Source organism: Pleurodeles waltl, chromosome 7 (assembly GCF_031143425.1).
Source record: "Pleurodeles waltl isolate 20211129_DDA chromosome 7, aPleWal1.hap1.20221129, whole genome shotgun sequence".
NCBI lineage: Eukaryota > Metazoa > Chordata > Amphibia > Caudata > Salamandridae > Pleurodeles > Pleurodeles waltl.
Window position 1 is genome coordinate 713,039,600 of NC_090446.1, and position 22,938 is coordinate 713,062,537.

Sequence of the window (22,938 nt, forward strand, 5' to 3'; positions counted from 1 at the left end):
GCTCTCACAGCCTCTCAAGTCTCCCTTAGTTTTCACTGCAGAGCAACTCTGACTCCAAAAAGCGTTGCCGCTGAAAACGTCAAGGGTCATCTGCGGGTCATATGATTGGAGGAATGCCATCTGTTATTCTGGGATAACAAGACACTACATTCTCAAGTAAACAGGCATCAACAACCGTGTGTGAGTTTATGAAGCAGATGGGGATAGAAACTGGGAAAAATGAGGGAGCAATGTGGATGTCCATTGTAAGTGATATGGACAGGGAGCTGTAAGATACAGACTACTGTTGTAAGCAGCAGTCAGTTGTAATTGCCACAGTGATCTCGTTTTTTTCAATAATTCAGCATCTATCAATATTGGTATCCCTATGCTACTGATAGTCTGCAGCTGAGATGGAAAGAGGAAACCTGGTAAAAAAAAGTCGACAGGGCTTTTCTCTTTACCAGGGCGATGAAGTCTTTTAAACCCAGTAGTCTTTTAGCTGAAGTTTCCATTTCTCTCTTCTAGTTGCTTTTTAGCTTTGGGGGTTTCTAAATTTAGCTTTAATCTTGCTGCCCTGCCCTACACCAAACTGAAAGGGCAATGGACCCTATTTATGCAACACAGTGCATTCCTGTCCTTTCACCCTGCGCTGGTACACAATTGGCTGCCTATCCCCAATGCAATCATCCTTGCACCATGATGTAAGGGTGCCTGGGTTGCATGCAGTATTGTTTTTGTGCAGGAAGGCCACCTTCCTGCACAAAAACAATCCAGAGAGGCTTTTTCCTCTTTCCGTGTGTGCTGCAAGAGGAAATAATTAGAAGAAATAAAAATATTTCTCCTCGTTACGCCTCTCGTAAGGTTTTGCTGCATCCCCAGGTTTACGTGATTAAGTAAATCTGGGGCAGCATCAAAATCCATGGGTGTTGTGTGTGGAAAACACACCACAACGCCCATGGAACGCCTCCCTGGCTCAAAGTGAGGCAATGCAGTACTTGCGCTGCATTGCCTTATTCCATATCTATAAGGTCCTTCAAAGCCACAGAAAGTGGCTTTGCGTGGACTCATAGATATGGTCGAGAGGTTTGTAGCACCATCATAAAGTGACGCCCCTGCAGGCAGACTTCTCATAAACAAGCCCCATAATGATCAATACCTGGCAATCTATAATGACAGTAACGGAATTGGAAACTAAGGGCCAGATGCAGGAAACGGATAGCGACTCGCAAACGGCAAAAATTGCCGTTTGCGACTCGCTAATCGCGTTTCCCTATGCAGAAATGCATATTGCGAGTCAGTACCGACTCGCAATATGCATTTCAGACTCGCAAATAGGAAGGGGTGTTCCCTTCCTATTTGCGATTCGGAGTGGCATGCAATACCATTTGCGACCGCATATGCGGTCGCAAATGGTATCGCAGTTACCATCCACTTCAAGTGGATGGTAACCCACTCGCAAATTGGACTCTTTGCGAATGGACCCAAAAATGTTTTTCAGGGCAGGTAGTGGTCCAAGGGACCACTACCTGCCCTGAAAAAATACCGAAACTAAAGGTTTCGTTTTTTTTTTAAGTGCAGCTCGTTTTCCTTTAAGGAAAACGGGCTAAACTTAAAAAAAAAAAAACGCTTTATTGATAAAGCAGCCACGAACATGGAGGTCTGCTGACGACAGCAGGCCTCCATGTTTGCGAGTGCCTAGACTCGCTATGGGGCCGCAATTTGCGACCCACCTCATGAATATTAATGAGGTGGGTCATTGCGACCCCATAGCGAGTCGCAGACTGCAAGTCGCAATTCCCAACTTTGCTACATCTGGCCCTAAGGCCCATATTTATGAGATTTTGGTACAGGGCAGTACAGTAAGTCACCTTGCTGTGTCCTTGGTCAAATTGAAAGGGCAATATGGTGCATTCCTGTCCATTCCCCTGGTGTTGCCGCCCTTCTGGCTAACTAGCGCAAATGCAGGTACCCTTGCACAATGGTGCAAGGGTGCCTGCATTGCATGCAGGATTGTCTTGTGCAGGAAGGGGCACCGTTCTGCACAAACAATCCTGGGAGGCCTTTTCCTCTTTCTATGTATGCTGCAGAATGCAGCACACATAGAAAAAGGTAAAAACGTGGCAAAATAAAGATATTTCTCCTCATTGTGCCTCCCCTGGGAAGGCGTAAAGTTTTGGGGATCGTCCAGGTTTACAAGGTTTTGTAAATCTAGGGATACATTAACATCCATGGGTGTTGTGTAGGAATGCCGACTGCAATGCCCATGGAACACCTCCCTAATGCAGAGCAAAGCAACGCAGTGATTTGTGCTGCCTTGCCTTACTCCATATTTATGAGCAGGGGCGGTTCCTTCTTTAGGGTTTAAGGGAATTTACCCACTGTCCCATGAGCCTCAACAAACTTAAACTTAAAATCTGTGTTTTGCTGCATTTTTCAATTGCATTGCGGGTCGGGTAACTTACTACTTGGGGTGGATTGACAGTAAGAATGTCTTTGGTGGGGACTAGAAGAAAAGTGTGCATGTCAAGCTCGACTGGTGTTTCACTGTGGCTAACCTGACATGCGCACTTGAGGTTTCTCTAACCTTTAGGGAGTCGGGGGGATTATAGCCACATGGCCAAGGTGTAGTTTGGAGTGTTTGTCTTGCAGGTTCCTACCAAGCCTGGGGCTGCTTTTTTGTGGTTTACTAGCATAAACAACATGAGAACAGTGTCTGGATTGGGTTTGGGTGCCAGGTGGTAGGCCTCTACTCTATCAACAGCATGGGGTCAGTAAAGTCACTAATATGGCCAATCACTGTGTGGCTTTATTTTGAAACCATACAGTCATTGGTCAGGTTTTTCTGTGTCATAGGCTGTAATGTGAGGTTCTCGTTCTTCACTCATTTTGTATGCTACTGCTTTTTACCATTCCCACCGGGGTCGGACGGAGCCTCTGCCTGTAAAAGGCTTGCCTACGGCCTGAGGAAGAAATGCTGTCTATGTTGCTACTTTGGATTTAAAAATTGCACCGTGTAGTGGGAGCTGTAATGTACAAAAAGGTAGGCCATTGCTTAATTATATGCGCCTCTGAGTTCAAAAGCGGAACCTTTATTACACCAGCCTACGGCTATTTATAACCCCAAGTCCTGCAAAGTAATGACGTCCCTGTGCCACCGCTTTATATTATTCACCTACTTTCAGTGCTGAACAAACATCTGTCCTATCCTTCAACAAAAGACGGGTCTTGGTATTTTTCCTAAACTATGGGCCTCATTACGAGCCTGGCGGTCTTAAGACCTTGCGGTGGAGGTCAGGACTCTTGCTGCCGTGGTGGTCCGACCAGCACATTAAGACCCTGATAGTTAGACAGCCAGGGTACTGCCATCACCGCCGGCATCCATGATCCCAACAGCCTGGCGGTGGCTGAGATCGCAATCAGCTAGGGCAACACTTTATGCCGTGTCGCCCTGATGATTACGACCTCGTTCTCCGCCAGCCTTTTCATGGCAGTTTTACCACCATGAAAAGGCTGGCAGAGAACAGGTGCAGAAGGCCACAGGGAGGGCCCTGCACTGCCCATGCACAGCAGACACTGAACATTGCAAAGGTGGTGATGTACCCTGCGGCTGCAGCATTGCCGCTGGCTCGATTATGAGCCAGAGACAATGCTGCTGCCTGTTTCCCGCTAGACTGACAGGCTGAAACAAAGGTTTCTGCCCATTAGCCTAGCGGGAAACACCTAATAGGTCCGGCGGAGTGGTTGCCACTATGGTGGCAGCAACCCTGTTGGGAGTTTGATGGACAGGTTATCCTCCCTCCTGTAAACTCCTAATTAGGCCCAAATTGATTTCCTTGCAGTTAAAACGAACTTGTGCAAAACTACCTTACTAATCCAGTGGTTTTTACCACAAATTCTTCACAACACAAAGCCTGACAAAATACATGTGGGAAGAACTTACAGTATTTCAAATTTTAAGGAAGGCCAAACAACATGAGGCGCTGTTTTAGAGATGTGGTGCTTCAGCAGTTACACATTTGTACATGTGCTAGTGTGTGCATGCAGAGCTGTCATACGCACCCTCACAGTGATACGCACCCTCGTGTTACTGCAGCCTTCACTGCTATGTGTTTTTACACATAAAGGCATCCCCAATCAGAAGAAGTAGTTTGGAGCGAGACAGGGTGGCCTCAAATTGGCAGTTTAGCATGATAGGGCAGGGCCTGGGTGCAGTGGTCCACGTGGGTTGGATCGAAGCAGCATGATGTGCCCTTTCTTTTTAATTTATGAAAAACTGCTCCCCTACTTCTTATTAAAAGACAACCGTCCCAGGACTGTAAACTCCGATCATGCAAATGCTTCAGCTTAACTTTCATCCAGGGAGTCTCCTGTGCTGTGAGACCAAGTGAGGGACAGGAAGCTTAACAATAAACAGGTCTTCTTACCAGTGTGTCTCCTCACCTAAAGAAATACAAATGCACACAACTGGTTTATCTGCAAATGTAAAGGGGGTTTGGGAGCAGGTACTAGTTTAATTGTTTAAATCGTATTCTTTTCAACTGGTGGTGCAAGGGAGTTACTAGTTGAGCTGTGCAGTGGGTGCTTTTCGGGGCAGTTACATAAAAATAAAGCACTACCTACAGTCTGAGTATTACTAAAATCTATATTTTGGAGGCACCATTTTGTCTGAAACCTTTTTGCACATTTGGTAGCAGTCTGCCTTATAATGGGTGTAATGCAACTTTAACATAATGTCTTACATTTTATCAGTGCTTATTGTCACAGGCTGGGCCGTAGCACTAACAACACACAAGTCGCAATTCTCCATTTCACCAGCCAAGTTTTCATTCCTTGGCTTTCTGGTTACACACAGACCTCTCAAGGCATTAACTAATAGAGGTTTCACAATACACAATAGTGCACATACCACTGATTAACTGACCTTTTTTTTTATTATTTACTGTGTGAGTTTATATGTAGCTACCTGAAGGAGAATGTTTTTTTTTTTTAGCCACACTTTCGACCCCACTCCTACACCCATTGACCCTGCCCCCATTGCATGCAGCATCACAGATCCCATACTTTTATAAATGCACTACGACCGCTGCATGCGTGTGAACGTAGCCAGGGCCTCAGGCCAGCTACTACCGGCACACTAAGTGCAGCAAATGTGAAAACAACAAGGTGATGGATGAACTGATTGCATTAATCTCAGCCACAAGCAATCCCACGGAGCTGCATCCCAATCTATTGTTCTTTTGCACACCATGCAACCCTAGTTTGTTCCAGACATAAGCAAATCAGTCTGCTCCTCATGGAAACAGTCCAGTCCGAACTACCAGGTCCTTCCTAGACTGGAAACAAGCATCCTGTGATCCTCCTCTCATGAACCAGACTAGCTTGAATCCAGTGGCACAGTGATCCCAGGACGCACGTCAGGGCATTCCTCTTGCACTTATGACAGCAAATGCTAAACAACAAGGTGATGGATGGAATGCTTGAATTCATCTCACCCACTGGCAATTGCTCAGGGCCACATTGCCAATCCATTGTTTTTTTTGCCCACCATGCTACCCCAGTTAGAACCCAAATCCGTCTTGATGCTGCTTCCTATGGGAATAGCCCATCCCGAACTACCAGGCTATGCCCTCCCTGGACTAGAAACAAGCATCCACTGACCAGTTTCAGGGTATCTCCCCTCATCAACCAGGCAAGCTTGAATCCAGTGGCACACCGAGGCTAGGACCCACAGCAGGGCATCACTGGTGGACGTATGGCAGCCATTGCTAAAACAACAAGGTGATGAATGGAATGCTTGAATTAATCTCAGTCACTGGCAATCCCTCGGGTTGCATCCCAATCCTTATCTTTCGTTTTTTGCCCCATGCCATCCCAGTTTGGACTCAGTCATATGTAAATCAGTCTTGACACTGTTCCCTATGGGGACAGTCCAGCACAAACAGCCAGACCAGGTCTTTCCTGGACTGGAAACAAGCATCCTGGGACCTGTTTTGGAGTATGTCCTCTAATCAACCAGGCTACTTTGAATCCAGTGGCAGTGAGCCCATCACCCACGTCAGAACATCCCCGGCAGATGTATGGCAGCAAAAGCTAAAATAACAAGGTTATGAATGGAATGCTTGAATTAATCTCAGCCATTGGCAATCCCTCAGGGCCAAATGCCAATCCATTGTTTTTTTGCCCTCCATGCCACCATAGTTAGAACACAGCCATATGCAAATCAGTCTTCACCGTACTCCCTGGACCGGAAACAAGCATCTTGGGACCGGTTTCGAGGTATCACCTCTCATCAGCCATGCTAGCTGGAATCCAGTGGCACAGTGAGCCCAGGACCCACGTCTGGGCATACCTGGCACACTTAGGGAAGGAAATGCCAAAACAACAAGGCGATGGATAGAATGCTTGAATTAATCTCAGCCACTGTCAATCTCTTGGGCTGACCCATATCCTTTGTTTTTTGCCCCATGACACCCCAGTTTGGACCCAGCCATATGTAAATCATTTTTGACCCTGCTCCCATGAGGACAGTCCAGCACAAACTGCTGAGCTAGAAATTCCCCAGACTGGAAACAAGCATCCTGGGACCAGTTTTAGTAAACACTCATCAGCCAGGCTAGCTTGAATCCAGTGGCACAGTGAGCCAGGACCCATGTCTGGGCATACTCCACACACTTAGGGTGGCAAATGCAAAAACAAGGTGATGGATGGAATGCTTGAATTAATCTCAGCAAGTCGCTTGGGCCACATCCCAATCCTTTGTTTTTTGGCCCACCATTCCATCCCAGGTTAGATCCAGCCATATGCAAATCAGTTTTGACCCTACTCCCATAGAAACAGTCCAGCCCAAACTGCCAGGCCAAGTCCTTCCTGGACTGGAAAAAACCTCCTGGGACCGGCTTTAAGGTATCACCCCTCATCAAGCAGACTAGCTTAGCTTGAATAAAGTAGTGCAATGAGCCCGGACCCCCATCTTGGCATACCGGAGGCACTTAGGGAGGCAAATGTAAAATCAACAAGGTAATGGATGGAATGCTTGAATCAATCTCTGCCACTGGCAATCAATTGGGCTGCATCTCATTCCATAATTGTTTTGCCACCCATGCTACCACAGTTTGTACCCAGCCAAATGCAAATCAGTCTTGACCCTGCTCCCCATGGAAACTGTCCAGCTCGAACTGGCAAGCCAAGTCCTCCCTGGACCATAAACAAGAATCCTAGGACCAGTTTCGGGGTATCACCCCACATCAGCCAGGCTTGAATTCAGTGGCACATTGAGCCTGGGACTCACATCTGGTCATCCCCGGCGCACCTAGGGTGGCAAGTGCAAAAACAAGAAGATGATGGATGGAATGCTTGAATTAATCTCAGCCACTGGCAAGCGATTTCTGTAAACAGGCCTGTAAATCGTGTTCTTATAGTGTCACATTTGCTGTGCATTCAAAGTCCGAGCACAAATGTTACGCATTGCCTTCCAAGGGCACTTATTTACTTTTCTTTCTCTTACTTCAAAGTGAGAGGATTTACATGGCAATCTTGCTAGATACTCAGGGTAGGAAAGAGGTTTTGTCTAGCACAGGAGCATTCCAATAAACTGATTAGGTATTCCAGAATATATCAGAAATAGGAGCACAAACACATTTCTTGTTATTTCAGAACTGTTGGAAACACATACTTAATTATGTTCAAATCAAATTATCACCCTAAGTGATGTAATTTCCATACATTTAGATTAGGGTTTAGGGTTAGGAAATTAGGAATAGGTCAGCTCAATACTAGTAATATAGATGTCACTGTATAGATTTATTGGTAAAACTTTATGTCTGTGTAAATATAATTTCCATTTCAATTGAAAATGTGTTGTCTGTAATGGTAGTGTGCTACCACACCATGAATACTCAGCTCTATGCCACTGTACTCTGCTATGCACCACTCCACGCCACTGCACTCTACTCTGCACCACTCCACTTTACACCACTCCATGCCACTGCACTCTATGCCCCTTCACGCTACATTTCTCTACCGTATACCACTCCATGCCAATGCACTCTTCACCACTCTTCTCTACACCACTGCACTTTTCACTAATGCACTCTATACTACTCCAGTCTAGGCCACACCAATCTACTCTGCACAACCTCACTCTATGCCGATGTTTTCTATGACACTCCGCAACACTGCACTCTACACCAATGCACTTTATTCTGTAATACTCAACCCAATTTCCCTCCACTCCACGCCAGTCTACTTTTTGCCACTCTAATCTACTCTGCACCACTACAGTCTATGCCACTGCACTCTACACCACTTTACTCTACACCATTATACTCTATGCCTCTCTATGCAACTGCACTCTACCCTGCACCAATCCACTCTACGCCATTTCACTCTACTCTGGAACAATCTTTTCTATGGCACAGCTATTCCACTCTGCACAACTCTGCCACTGTACTCTATGCCACTGTACCCTTAACCACTGCACTGTACGCCAATGCACTTGCCAGAACTACGCTCTGTCACTGCACTCTATGCCACTGCACTCAACTCTGCATCACTGTACTCTACTGCTCTCTGTGCTACGCTTCTCCACTCTTCTCCATTATACTCTGACACTCTACTCTGGAACATTGCACTCTCTGCCACTGAATTCTATGCCACTGCACTGTTAAGCACTAAACTCTACTTTGCACCTCTCTATGATACCCTACTCTGCACCACTCCACTGCACTCTACGGCACTCAACTGTACTCTATGCAACAGCACTCTGCCATTTGACTCTACTCTGTGCCCCTGCTTTCTACATCGTTCAACTTTGTGCCACTCAACTCTACATCATTCTACGCCACTGTACTCTACACCACTGCACTCATGTCATTCTACTCTACTCTGCACCACTCTACTAGCACCACTCTAATCTACACCACTGCATGTTATGACACTGCATTGTACGCCGCTGAATTAATTGCCACTGCACTCAATGCCAATGCAATCTATGCCACTTTACTCTGTAACACTACACCAGTGCACTCTACATGAGTCCACTCTACTCTATTCCACTCCAGTGTATGCCACTCTACGTGACTCCACACTATGCCACTCCAATACACAACACTCCCTGCAACTCCACTCTACAACACTACTTCACTCTTCGCCATTCTCCTATGACACTCCACTCTCCTCCACGCTGCAAACTTTTAGCCATGCTGAACAGCAGCCACACTGTTGTACAACATGGCTAACACACATTGGCAAAGCCAATAGCTCTTGCATAGGTGGGACCTATTGGCTTTTCCAAATCGTGTTGTTTTAGATGCTACTTTATTTCTGTTTTAGCACTATATCAGAGTGTGTCTTATTCATCCTGCTCTGTCGTTTTGTGTACTCCCTCCTCAGTTCCCCTCCCTTTTCAGTGTTGGTTACCCCCACAAGCTACCCCTCTGTTTGTCTCGCTTTGCTATTTTTCCCCACCCACTCACTCCCCATCCCTCATTTGGTTGTTGCTAGGCCAGGGAAGAACTCACAGAGTTTTGCTATTCAGAGTTTCCTAAACATTCTGTGAGATTCCACCTAACTTCGCCAAGTTTTCATGCTGGTAGTGCGTTCCGAGTTGCAAAGTGAGTGTGGACGGCACCACACAGTCACATGTTCATGGCCATTTTGTTTTACCTGCTTTTGCCCATTCTGTGCATGGTGCTAGGCCTGATTTCAATCCATCCTAAATCCTTTAGTCCTCCTCCTATTCCACTTATTCACCCCTTCTACCTTCTACCTTCATTTTATTAGTGTGTGCCTTTGTGTTTGTGTATTTTGCATTTTTATCTTTTTTCATTTTTCTGTGACTTTTTTTGACTTTCCCTTTGTTTCCTTCTTTTTCCTTTTTTCTATTAATTCCTTCCTTTTTCCTTTTTCATTTTTTTACCCCACTCAGCGCCATGGTAGAGCACCGCAAGACTCACAGGTGGTGGCACCAGTGCGGCTGGTAGCTACATACCTTGCAGTCACCGGCACAATTTTTGGGAGGTGGAGGTGGCCACACTCATTTGTTTTACATGCAGCGCCACCTCCCCTCCATGCTGGGAGCAGGCCTGGATGAGGGTACGGCCTGCTGCAGTGTGGGCTGCTGTGGGGGAGGGTGCACCGATGCGTGTGTTGGAGGACTGCGGTGAAGCACTCCCACCGCTAGGCTGGCATACGCAGCGGGGAGGAGGGCCTGCAGAACTTGCGGGTTCGGTGAGTAATTATTCATTTGTTGTGTTCTACAATGCTAATATTTCTTTTTAAGTAGCATGCTGCTCACACATAGAGGTAATTTAAGTGTATGTAACATTGCGGATATTATGTGATCCAATTTGAGCAAGCCAGTTGCTCGGCTCTACCTAATTGTAAACGTCGGTTCTCGCTTGGGCTGACTATTTAAGAAATCATGCAGACTCCTCTGTCCTGGCACTACGTTAGTGGTAGTAGTAATATCAGTGAGTTAGCGTTCTCTATGTCTTTCTTTATGTAGCTCGTACAGTCCCAGGCAATGTCCCAGTGATGTATATAATGCATCTGAGTCGGCCCATCAAAAGGGGTTGAGAAGCAAAGATCAATCAATGCAATGCATTTGAAGTTCCAAATGTAGTTTAGTAATTTTGGAATAGGGCCTAGGTTTAGGAAATTAGAAACAGGGCAGCTCGATACTAGTAATATAGACAATCTGATTTAGAAAAGTACAATCTGTTGCTGTGTTTGCCTTTCCCTGTCAAAATATTTTCTGAGAGATTAACTGGATTACTAATTTATTTTCGTTATCTTATTTATTTCTTATATCAGCATCCAAGGGCAAGAAGAGGGCATCGGAGGAGGAAGGTCAGGGTGAAGCTGGGGCTGCCACCACCAGTGCCACGGTGGAAGCACCACTGCCACCACCGGCCATGGCTGACAGCTCTGCTGTCCCCAGTAAGTACTTCAGTTAATATTATTTCCCTAACGTTTACCTCTCTACTTTTAGAATCCATTTCCCTTATTTTATACTGTGACTGTATTTGTTTCAACTTCTCTTCGTTCTAACTTCTGTTTGTCAATTCCTGTTATATCTGCATTATCCTTTTTTCTATATTTGATGTTTCTGTAGTTGACTTTCTCCTGTCTGTACTAATCTGTAGCTTTCTTTTGCTTTGTTGGTAAGCTTTCCCTCTTACCTTGAATATCTTGTGGACTGGTACTGTAAGACTAAGAGAATAGATTTTAGCAAGCTATTCTATACATGTTTGTTGAGAAGGCTTTCTTTTTCTTGCTCATGCTCAAACAGTAAAGGAGAGAGTGGCCATGGTCATAGTTGACCCCCCCAATGTTGTGTGGTATGTATTATCATTCAATATACCAGCAGTTTCGATGACAGTGCAACATGACAGGAAAGTAGCATGAGGACGTCCCATTGCATATGCCAACCAAAACCTCATGTCCTTCATTGCCCAATTTATTTCACCCCTTCATTGCACTTCTAATGACTTACAGTCATCATAGCTCTGCCCTTCATAACAAAAAGTTTTTGGTTGGCTTGACTACCTGGCATTTCTAGCATTGTCAACCAACAAAATGCCCAAAGTGAAGGAAAGATACTGCTAACTGAACTGTAGTAATGTATTGTGGTTGTACTCCCAACTAGGTAAGCTTCAACTGTAGGATTAATCCAACAGATTATCCATCGCATGCAACTAAATTGAAAAAAACACGGAGTTAGTGAGTTAGCTATTCATATCATAGCTTTACAAAGAATGAGAACAGGCTACTACCTCCATGACACAACAAAGAATACCTGATATAACAAAAACTAGCAATACTAGCTTCTTCTGAGAAATGGGGAGCATGGAATTTAATAAAAATTTAAGCTACAAAATTCTTGAGTCAGGAACAGTGTACTCAAAGTCAGGAGTGGACAAGGTTAAGCGTTTACGCAACACAAGGTCTGAATGATGATGTTGATGAATGATGTTCTTCTGTATCTACAATATGGATCCCTTTTATGCATGGGTGGGTAAGTGGGGCTGGTGCGGGCTACTGCTCAGGTAATAGAAAATCCTGCAGTTAGTTGGTGTCGATTCAAACCACATCTGCCCCAGCATGTGTTATCCATTTATGGTGTAAATTAAGTCACACCTCAATAATTCACGCAGCCTGTGGGAAGAGGGTTAGGGGCTTGATGTATGGATGGGAAAGGGGATTTGGGGAAGGTATGACAAAGTCAGACAAAACACAACACAACAACAATAGTTATCACGGCAATGAGCAGCACATCATCAATTTGTTGTGGAAGGAAATGAAGGAACATGTATGACAGTTGAGTTAAATCCACTGCAAACAGTCCTTCAGCCCCAGAGACCAAAGTTATTATTAGCTATCTAAATGTTCTGTCATCTAGGTTTATAAAATACAAATTACGGAGGAGTGAAGTTAACCCACTCAGTTCTAAAGATTATGATTGTTACAAGAAAAATTATACTGTATTGCCAAATTGGATGGTACATTTGCATTCTTCTATGAATGCCAGTCACTTTTGGGCACCTGGCTGAACCAGTCCAGTAAGGTAGGCAGGAGTATTCAACTTTTGCCTTTCATGCAGGAAAGGAGTAGGTCTGTGGATTGTAAAACAGAAACAATATTGTACAGTCAATGAGAAGGACAGAAGGTAAGCTGAATGAGGAGTGTACCAAGAAGACTCTGAGCATGAGCAAGATCCGCTGGAGTCATTCATGTGTGAGTGATAAACTGAGAGCAATTTACAACTATTCATGGACAAGTAGCTTTATGTAGCGGGCTGATAAATCGCACATCTGTCATCATAACATTTAGCCAAGTGTGTGCATAATGTGATGATGTGGCATCACAAGGCTGTCTCTACTTACATGCAACAGCCTCCCAGACCAAAATCACATAAGAGGAGTTTCATGTTTGAGCCAGCATTGCAGCACACACACTCAGCAGCATTTCCAAAATCAACACACCTCTCTCCAGTCCACAGAGCTGAGTAGGCCTTAGCATCATCATCATCATCATCATTATAGTTTCCCTTTGAAGTCAATAAGTTCCTTCTTCTGACTGTCAAGGTAGTCCTTCCATCCTCCTCCTGAAACTGAGTATTAACAAATCAGTCCAACTCCATCCCGACCTGAGGGAGATAGACCTGTAGTGCACTCCTGTTGAAGAACAAGCAAAGACACAGAATTGGAGTATTTTGTGTAGATTTGTGTTTGTTGACTAAAGTGACTGGTCTGGTCTTTGAAGAACCAGCAAAAAAGGAGTGAACCTTGCAGGTAAATTTCGCTAAGTGTGAAAGGGACGATCATCTTCAGGAAAAATGATCACCTATCAGTCCCCAAACATTGCAAATCATTAAAATCAAGATTACAAATTAGTTGAACACCCTCCCTCACTGTCTGCCACCACATAAATTATCAATCATCACTCGCAATCACTCAATAATATATCATCACTCTTTGGTGCAATAGTTACCTCTTCCAATTCAAGCATGGTAGTAGGTACACAGTTGTATTTCCTTTTCGATGCAATCAACACATTGGAATTTGGCAGGCTTGTAAATCAAATGTTCTTCTGGGATAGCCCTGCTAAGTGTTAAAAAAAATAGGCATTGAAAGGAGGCAGGCATTGTCTCCAATATCCAGTAGGGAATGGGAGGCTTCTTCACTGCACACTGGTCCAACTCCAATCTGGCCATAGGTGTACCTAAAAATGGTGGGGCTGCCAAAGTTAGACATAAACATAATGTTCCACTAGCTATATCTGGGTTTTTTTGTGGTGAAGAAGTTCAACAATAAATAATTACAAAATTCCATGGTGGCCTACTCAGTATGTGAAGTAGAGTTTGCCCTCAAATTGAGGTGGTTTGCCTAGAAGTTGGTCAGCTACCTCACTTAAGTCTGACCAATTGCTCTCATCCTCCGCCACCTACTGTGCTATTTCAGAAACAGTTTAATTGTGTGATATGAAGTGTAGGTTCATTTTGATCATGGCCAATCTCTCCACATTTTGAGGCAAGAAACTGTCCTTCTCACTGTGACGACTGTGCCAGCTGCAGACACTCTGGCTACTGGACTTGCCAGATACTTTAAAGTCAGTCTGCTGAGCTCTGGCCATTGGCGCATCTTCCCATACCAATAAACCAATGGGCTTTGATCCAAATAGGCCTCTTTTGGGTCATCTAGATACTCCTGGACATCCTCCGATGGTCATCGGTTTTGCCACTTGCTCAACCTCTTTTGTCTTCCCCTCTGCACTGACCTGCCACTTGAAGCCAAGCCAATGCAGAGATTGGGGCCAATTCTTCTTTTTCTGTTGTTGTGTCTGTTGCCAGTGTTCTTGTTGTTGATGTTGTCTGCTGTTAGACAACAAGACTGCCATCTCTGGAAGTTGAAGGTGGCACACCAGAACTTCTGCCAGGGAATGGGACTCTAATTTCCAGCCATTCTTCTTCCAGGTCTCTGGCTTGCTCAACAATCCACATCTTTTATTGTGAAACATCCCATGTATATGTACTCTGTGGACAACATGATGTCTCTTTCCAGCCTTGTATTAACAGCCAAGTAAAGGATTAAGCTCTCAATCAAGGCATGCGCTTCTGTGTTTTCGTTCACACCTATGAACCTTTCAGACAACTTTTTTTTAACTGGTCCTGCAGCAGATGCAACAGCGGGATAGCTTGGTCCATCTTACTGGCCTCCTTGCTGACTTCCTGTGTGAAAACCTCAAAAAGAAGTAACACCGGTATCAGGCATTTGACTAGGCCCCAATTGTGTGCATCCATGGCTTTTCCCAGTTGTATCCCCTCCTCCTTGAATGACATAGGGCCTCATTATGAGACTGGCGGTCCTGACACCTCCATACTCGTGATGGTGGTCGGACCGCCGCACTCCAGGTGGTCCAACAGCCACATTATGACCCTGGCAGACTGCCAGGGGACCACCGTCCCCACCAGGAATATGGTTCTCGATGGGCTGACGGCGGTCAGATTTCTGCTCAGCCACGGCGGTGCTGAGTTCAGTACCGCCACACTGATCACGAGTCCAGTTTCATCCAGTCTTTTCATGGTGGGGACCCCGCCCTGAAAAGGCTCACGGAAATCCAATGCGGGGGGCCACAGGGGAGCCCCAGCAGTGCCCACAACTATGTTGTGGGCAGTGCAGGGGCCCCCATACCCAGCACCCTCTGCGACAACATTGTCCTCGGCTCCATCAGGAGCTGAGGCCTATGCCACTGCACGGTTTCCACTGGGCTGACCGGCAGATACCTCTGATTTCAGAAGTTTCTGCTAATCAGCCCTGTGAAAACCTAGTAATAGGGCATGAGGGAGACCGCCAGCTCTGCAGTGGTCTCCTCTCCATGGATCTGGCGGTCCGAGTTTCAGATCCTACTGTTGCACACAGTGGAGTGGCAATAGTAAATGTTACCCCTTTTGCTTCTAATGCTTTCCCTACTGTTACATACACTGGAGTGGGAATAGTAAATTTTAACCCTTTTACATCCAGGATTTTCCCTACTATTGAGTAGGGAGAGAATAGTACATTTTACCCTTCTGCATCCAAAGCTTTTTCTACTGTTTCTACCAGATATTGGAATGGGAATAGTATATTTATTATGTCAACTTTTTAATAGTTTTGTTAATATTTTTTAAATATTTATTATTTTTATGGGCCTAATTATGAGTTTGACGGGCGTGATAGGCCGTCCGCCAAACTCCCGACAGGATGGCTGCCGCCGTAGTTGCGACCACCCCATCTGAACTATTAGGTGTTTCCCGCTAAGTTGATGGGCGGAAATCTTAGTTTGCGCCCATCAGCCCAGCGGGAAACAGGAGGAAGCATTGTCTCCTGTAGTGAATCCTAGTTTGTTTTTAATGGGATAACGGGAGTTAGCTTAGCCTTTGGCTTGCAGACTCGTGCCCCCGTCACCTAGTGACCTTTAACCTACTTAGCTTGCTCTATCTTAGCCCATTTAATTATTTAATTCTTCTCAGGTGGCTGCCTTGTTTATAGTTAGGCTACTTGTTATGAGTTACATTATCAGTGTCACCGCGCTAAGGCGTCAAGATCAAGCAACAAAGACAAACAAACAGTAGGTGTTCACACTTAGGGATTTTCCCTCTCTATACTTTCGAAGGATTGTTTATATAAATTGCCGTCCCAAGCATGTCTGTTATCTATTGTTTGGGAACACACCTACGTCAGGGGTCCTTGTCGATCTGTATAAATATATTGCACTTTAGACAGATAATCAGAGGGATTCCCGACCAGAGTGCATCGCCACCATTTCTGATATCGATGCTGCACGTCGTCTTGACACTGACCCAGTCTTCGTGTCCCTGCGGAGTCTGAGATAGAGACCTCATTCCAAGGTAACGAGGGTTGTGGGCTCCTCTCATGGACATGGCATTGGCAGATTAGGTTTAGCAAACCCAGCTCTCCTTTATGTAGGAGGTTAGGCCTTTCACATTAGGGTATTAGGGCATATTACATCTCGTATGTCTTTTCTATGCATTGCAAGATGGTTGGGGTCTTTGTAATAATGACTCTCTTCTTCACAATTCTGGTTCTTGTATTATTCATTATCCTAAGCATTGCAGCCCATGCAACTTATCGCAAATTGCAGTTATGTTAAATAAAAACTATTGAAACTTTACTACATCTTTGTCATTGCCTGTGTTTGTATGAGACATGATATATCTGTGAGAAAGGGGTGATCTCCGTTCAACCACGACACTCCCTGAGATGTCTTATTCTCGAGTCCATGCGTAAAGGCTGCCACAAATCGCCTTCTACTATTGTGTTTCTGGTGAGGTGCTGTTAGTGAGCCGGTAAGGTTGGGACAACAGTTGCGACTTGTTGTAGGAAAGGCGTAGTCGCCTACAAACAAAAGTACTGTCATCCTTAAACCAGCAGTTTTGCCCAGATCAAGAGTCCAAACTATGACACTCCGGCTTGAAAGCAACCCAGCGGCAAAGCTGTCACCTGCAAGGTGAACAGCACACCATGAACATTGCGAGGGTGCTGGGCAATGGGGCCCCTGCACTGCCCATGACTTGGGCTTATGCAATGCAGGCCCCCCCCTGCTACCCCCTGCACCTGTTCTCGCCAATCCTTTAGCCTAGCAAAGAATAAGATCGGATTCAGCAGGACAGCATTGCATGCAGCGCTGCCCTGCCGGCTTCGACCTCCACCTGCCATCAACCTGTCAGGATCACCGATCTTGGCGGTGATGGCAGAACCCTAGTGGCCTGACTGCCAGGGTCCTATTGTGGTGGTCCGACCGCCACAGCAGCGGTGGTCCTGACCTCCACAACAACACTGGCAATCTTAAGACCGCCAGCCTTGTAATGAGGACCTATGTGTTTGTGTATTTAATGTTAAGATTTTTAATATACATACATTTATGTAATTTGTAACATATAATTAGTAAAACATATTTTTATCTATTGTTAACTTTTTAAGTATAATTAATTGTAAATATTTTTAAAAGTTTTGCAGTTTGATTGTTACATTTTTTATTTTTTATGTGCATGTAAATAAATATACACACATATATATATGAATGTTCTCGTGATATTAATGTATTTAAAAAAACAGAAAATTATGTTTTAAGTTAAAATTATTATGTTCTTTAATAGTTTTACAAGAAATATATGTATTAAAATATACACACGTAAATGTGTATTTGTTTCAATAAGTATATATTAATATATATTTTTAAATATTATTTAAACATATTTATTTTATTTTATATTAATGTAAAAATATTGAGGATTTAATGTGTTAAATATATATATATATATATATATATATATATATATATATATATATATATATATATATATTGAAAAACAATATTTTTTAATATATTTTTCGATATTAGAGTAAAACCATATTTTTTAAAATATTTTTGTGCTTACCTTTATATGTATAAGATAACGATATTTTGTGATCAATATTTTTGACACAATATCTTTGCATCACAATATTTTTGCTTTAGGTATCATGGGGCTGATTAGGAGTTTGGCGGACAGAAACACCATTGCGCCAAACTCCCGATGGGATGGTTGCCGCAGTGCTGATGACCTCCCCGCTGAAACCAAGGTTTCCACCAGTCAGCCCAGTGGGAAGGTGCAGCAGCACTGTTGCCTGCTCATAATGCTGCTGCACGTAGGAGGCACCAGCAACCTCTGCACAGCAGCCAGTGCGCATTTTGAGGATTCTGGGCAGGGGGCCCCTGCACTGCCCATGTCAAAGGACAAAGGCATGGGCAGTGCAGGGCCCCCCGTCACCCCCTGCACTTGTGCTCCGCCAGCCTTTTCATGACAGGTTAAACCCCCATGAAAAGGCTGGCGGAGAACAAGGTTGTGATCTGCAGGGCAGCTCTGAGTTCAGCGCCACCTTGGCTGACTACAACCTGCACCGCTGTCAGCCCTTCGGGATCTGAGATCCTGGTGGGGACCACAGTAGTTTGGCAGGTATGACCGCCAACCTCGTAATGTGGCGGTTGGACCGCCACAGCCACTGCAGTCTGACAGCCATCGCGAGGCTGGTGGTCTTCGGACCGCCAGCCTTGTAATCAGAACCCTATGTCTGTGAACCCTCAATTTCCATCTTGGAGCAGTCACTGCATACTGTGGTTTCTCTGTCTGTTTCTTGTCCTGTTTAGAGGTTGCTGAGGTGGGTGATACTAGTGCACTGCTGGGGCAGGGCTGCTTTGCGTAAAGTTGTCACCCTCTTCTTCCTCATCACCTTCACTTCCCACTACGATTGGAGCTGATTCTCATATTTCCTCACCTTCACCACCACCACACCCTGCAGCATTTTTTTAAGGTGCTCCCCTCACTGCATTGTGTGATGTTTTTCCAGATGGGCCGTTAGGCCTCCGGTACCATAGTGTGAACCAGGCTTACCTCGACGGACACTTGTGTGGCAAGTGGAGCACATTGCAATGTTATTCTCCTGCTTGCTAATTATAAAAATAGTCCCAAACCTTGGAGAAGAACTTTCTTAGTGTGCCAGTGCCAATGTCTGAAGAAGAACTGGAGGTATGTGTGTGTCGTCCATTGCCTCTCTGCAGTGCATACTTCTGCTGAGATAGGGCTTTACGAATATAGGAGCTAGCGCTGGCAGTGGTATCAGTGCCTCATCCCTCAGTGCAGGTTGCATAGGAGGGGGAATGTTGGTCTCCTCTGGGCCAGGTTCCATGGCAATGATTGGCTCTTCATCTTCCTCATCCCGTTCCATAATTCTAAAGCTTTCAGGAACTTTCCTTTTCTCCTTCCTCTCATGGCATGTTTCAGACTCTGCCACAGTCCAATCCATGTCCAGATCATCAGAAAAGGTTAGCTGGGAGTAGATGGTTGAGTACCTTTCCTTTTTCTTGCTGGAGATCTGGGAGCCAATGATTCTGAAAGAGGAGGTTCTTGCTCAGCAGAAATCCGAAACACCTGTTCTGCTCCTACTCAGGAAGATCTGCTGTTGCTGGCTGCGGCTGTTTTCTACTTTGCTCAGTTTCCTGAAATGATTGGGTACTACTTTGCGAAAGAGACAAGTCCAATTCAACGTCACTGCTCATCAGCGTCCCCATGATTGCAGTGGCTGCCTAGCTAACAGACATGGTCTTGGACTTAGGTTGGGGTGGTGCTGTTGATGCAGAAGTATTGTTCCCAGCTTTCTCTCTGAAGGCTGGTGAGGAAGGCACAACTTTCTGGAAAAAGGTTGTGGTTGGCATGCCAGTGGTGGAAAGCTGCTTCTTCTCACTGATCACTTTCTTGGCAGCACGTTTCTTTGGGGACATCTTGAAGCTGTCAAACAAGCAAGAAAAACATTTAGTGAAATGTGGCATTGTTGCAGTTTAAATTAGCACAGACAAAGGTGCAAATTATGAGTTTGGCTTTCTGACCACCAGACCACCATTGTGGCGGTCAGGAGAAAGGCGCCAAGCCAGCGTCATCCCGACCGCCGTCTTACAACACTACCACCAGGCTGGAGGTGTGTTGGTGGCCGTGGCACTGTGAAGGCGTGTTTTGGCTCATAAAGGGAGCCTGAGACACACGCCATCGCAGTCCAGCGCCAGATGCACCTCGGGCGTACTGTTAGCATGCACAATGTTGTGCATGGCAAACAGTGTGCACCGACATTGCAGGCATAGTAGAGCACAACATGTGCCCCCAGGAAAATTACTCAGTGGGCAAAATCACCCTGTCTTGGGCCCCTTCCCTACCTTTCCGCTGAGCTTATCATGGCAGGGTCCCCATCATGAAACGCTCGGTAGAAAGCCAGGTCGTGATCAGCATGGCGGTGCCAGCATCGGCTTTGCCGCAATTGATCATGGCTTTCCCCTCTGCTGCCACTGGATCCATGATCCTGGTGGTTGCCACAGTCTTGTGGCGGTTTGACTGCCCTCTTTGTTATCTGGGGGAAGGACTGCCAAGAGGGCGGCAGTCAAACCGCCACTGCGGGTACAGCAGTCCCAGGACCTCCGTACTCGTAATGAGGCCCAGTGACAATACAATTTAGGGTGACTGGTTACTTAAGTTATTCTCTTAAATTAGTAACAATAGTGTATCCCACCATTCCAAAGTCAAATCACATCATCATAGCATTTCATTTCCAATCAGGATAACAGCACACCTATGCAATTCTTTGGTTTATGTGCATCTATTTTAAGAGATACCCTTGTGGCAGTCAGGGAGGTGCATGAGAAAATGGAATAAGCCTAAAAAAATAGAGGCTTCTGTGCACCTATGGCAGCCAAGGAGTTCCAGGGAGAGATGGATTAATCCTTAAAAAATTAATGATGCTGGTATGTGTGTCCACCTACTTTGGCAGGTGGGGGCTAGGGGAAAATGGAATAAAATAATACTTAGAAAATGAATGGTGTTGTGCAGCTGTGCACCTGTGACAGTGGGTGGGGTGTATGGATTGAGGCAAAATGCACACAAAAAAACTGATTCAAAAGAAATAGAAATTAAAATTAAAAAAATAACAAATTTAAGTAAAAACATTTAAATACAATACAAAATGTCAAAAAATAAAATAAAATAAAAAACAGTTGCTGGTGTACTATGGGACTATGAGAAACATATTGGGAGGCAAGGACTTGCAGATGAAAATGCAAAGAAATGCATATAATATAAAAGGCTACTCACCATAATCATAATATACATATACTACAATGATCCTCAACCATGTTATTAAACTGGGATCAGAGAAAAGTTTTAAAAAAATTAACAAAAACAAAAAGCCATAGCCCTCTTCTATAAATCTCCCTAGATTATGGCTTTGAAAACTGGAATAAAGTGTGACTGCACAAAATGGCTGCCGGACACATGGTCAAGCAACAATAGCAAGCAAGGAGGCATGGACAACAAAGAACACATGCAAACCTATGGCAAAAGGACACTGGCTGGCTGCACAAAATGCCCGCTAGCCACATCGTCAAACAACAGCATGGAGAGCAAACAACAGCATGGAGAGCAAACAACACAAGCAGGCCTATGGCAAAAGTACTCTGGCTGCACAAAATGGCCTCTGGCCACATGGTCAAACAACAGCAAGCAAGAGGGCTTGGAGAACAAAGAACACATGCAAGCCTATGGAAAAAGCCCACTGACTGATGGCACAAAATGGACAAAATAAAACGTTGCCAAATTATGCAAATGACTTTTCTTTAAAAATGAGTGATTGGTAATTTGAGAAACAAACACAATTAATTGTAATATTTACTACTGTTATTCATCAGAAATGTAATTATTAAGTAATGAAAACACACAACATAATGAGTCCACTCACTGCTTGCTTTACATCCACACTCAATACTCCACTGCAAAATAGGCAACATGTTTACACACATTTCAACGCGAATTGACTTGCGTTCAGTTCATTTGTTCATGTACAAACATTAACAAGTAACCAATTACCAAATACCAAAAGGTGTACTTCTGCCATGTTCCACGTGATGGCAAAAGCAGACTAGAAAGCAGAACAGAACAGCAGGAAGTGACCTGCTAGCCAAAAAAAAGCAAGTCAATTCAAGCGATGTTGGAGTGACTTTTGAATGAACAAATGGGAAGTTCAGGTAAGGGTGAAGTAGGGGCAGGTTCTAAATGTCTTTAAAGATTTTTTTTTTGTAACATATGACTTTGCAAGCACAGCTCAAGCACTGTGCAAGCGAAACCCAAAAAGGCTTCTTGCCTAGAAAAACAACTTGAACGGTCCTTTGGAGTAGAATATCCATTCAAAAACATATTTTCAAGTAGATTTTGTTGCTTCTTGAGTAGAGAATCTGCTTGAGGTGCAAACGCAGCCACCCGCAGTCACTTGCAGTCACTTACAGTAGCTTGCCCTCACCAGCGTCAACAGAAAGGTGCTGGAAGGTGCAGTCACAGTCGGAAGCCTCGCTAGTGGGTTGAAATCCCACGCTCGCTCGCAAGTGGCTGAAAATTTTTGTGGCACTCTTCAGCGCACGCCAGGCGCACCAACAGAATTTTTTTTACATCATATGTCAGATGTCAAAATTTATAATTCAATACTCGTTACACCTGTAGTGCGGAGTTCCCGAATTCTACCAACTGAGTGAATTTTTCTGCCCATCGCTAGTTGTTGCCCCACCCCTCCCTCTTTCCATTGTAGCCTGCATCAATACTTTTGTTGTTGCCAGTTAAAGCTCTCACAAACAACATGGCATATACAATGTAGGCTCTGGAAGACAGCTGTAGTTTCTCTGGCATTAAAACCTTTGGTCTGTGGTAGTCGCATCCCCTAGCATTGAGTGCTTCCTATCCGGTAGGTCGCAACACTTGTTACATCTTTCAGGCTGGCCTCCCCTTCTGTAACCTTTGCAAAATGTGGGTAGTGGGCCCTTTGATGTCTAGACGAAAAACCGAGACCATCGCAGACAACTGCACAGGATGCAGGGCTCTACCTTCTCTCC

General features: G+C 44.8%; 1 long non-coding RNA gene across 1 annotated transcript in view; it reads left to right on the top strand.

Moving 5' to 3' along the window:
• LOC138304582 (uncharacterized) overlaps positions 1-22,938 on the top strand; it is a 379,580-nt gene that overhangs the window by 166,958 nt on the left and 189,684 nt on the right. The window contains exon 2 of the long non-coding RNA XR_011205597.1: positions 10,795-10,920. This is a non-coding gene — a long non-coding RNA (uncharacterized lncRNA). The remainder of the gene's footprint in view (positions 1-10,794; positions 10,921-22,938) is intronic.